Source organism: Phaethon lepturus, unplaced genomic scaffold (genome assembly GCF_000687285.1).
Source record: "Phaethon lepturus isolate BGI_N335 unplaced genomic scaffold, ASM68728v1 scaffold52768, whole genome shotgun sequence".
Taxonomy (NCBI): domain Eukaryota; kingdom Metazoa; phylum Chordata; class Aves; order Phaethontiformes; family Phaethontidae; genus Phaethon; species Phaethon lepturus.
This window is the reverse complement of record NW_010557904.1, coordinates 13,357-13,858: the sequence shown is the minus strand read 5'-3', so window position 1 is coordinate 13,858 and position 502 is coordinate 13,357. Positions and strand designations below refer to the sequence as shown.

Sequence of the window (502 nt, the reverse complement as noted above, 5' to 3'; positions counted from 1 at the left end):
CAGGAATGATTGCCCAGCACAATGGGCAAGTGGTACGTGGCTGAATTAAGAGGTTTTTTAAGTAGAGCATACCTTTCACACATAGGCAGAAGAAATTAAGGTCTCTGCTAGTCTGATCAGCAGAAACTCTTTGCCAAGGCCAAATACAATTTCTGTGAACCTTCAGCAAGTAAGGTCACTTCCTAAGAATCACAGAATTTCTGGTGATTGCTCCCTCCAAAGGACCTCTGGAGATCATCTAGTCCAGCCCTCCCACTCAAGCTGGGTCAGCTAGAGCAGGCTGCTCAGAAACTTCTTCAGTCAGGGTTTGAGTATCTCCAAGGATGAAGGTTCCACAGCCTCTCTGGGCAACGTGTTTGGGTGTTTGGCCACCCTCACAGTAAAAAAAAAAACCTGCTTACTTTTAAATGGAATTTCCTGTGTGTTTAATTTGTGCTCATTGCTTCTTGTCCTTTCACTGGACACCACTGAGGAGAGCCTGGCTCGGTCTTCTTTACTCTTT

At 45.4% G+C, this 502-nt stretch overlaps 1 protein-coding gene across 1 annotated transcript in view; it reads left to right on the top strand.

The window, feature by feature from the left end:
* CDKL1 (cyclin-dependent kinase-like 1 (CDC2-related kinase)) overlaps window positions 1–502 on the top strand; it is a gene marked incomplete at its 5' end in the record, with an annotated part of 11,222 nt that overhangs the window by 3,630 nt on the left and 7,090 nt on the right. The gene's annotated exons all lie outside the window — the stretch shown is intronic.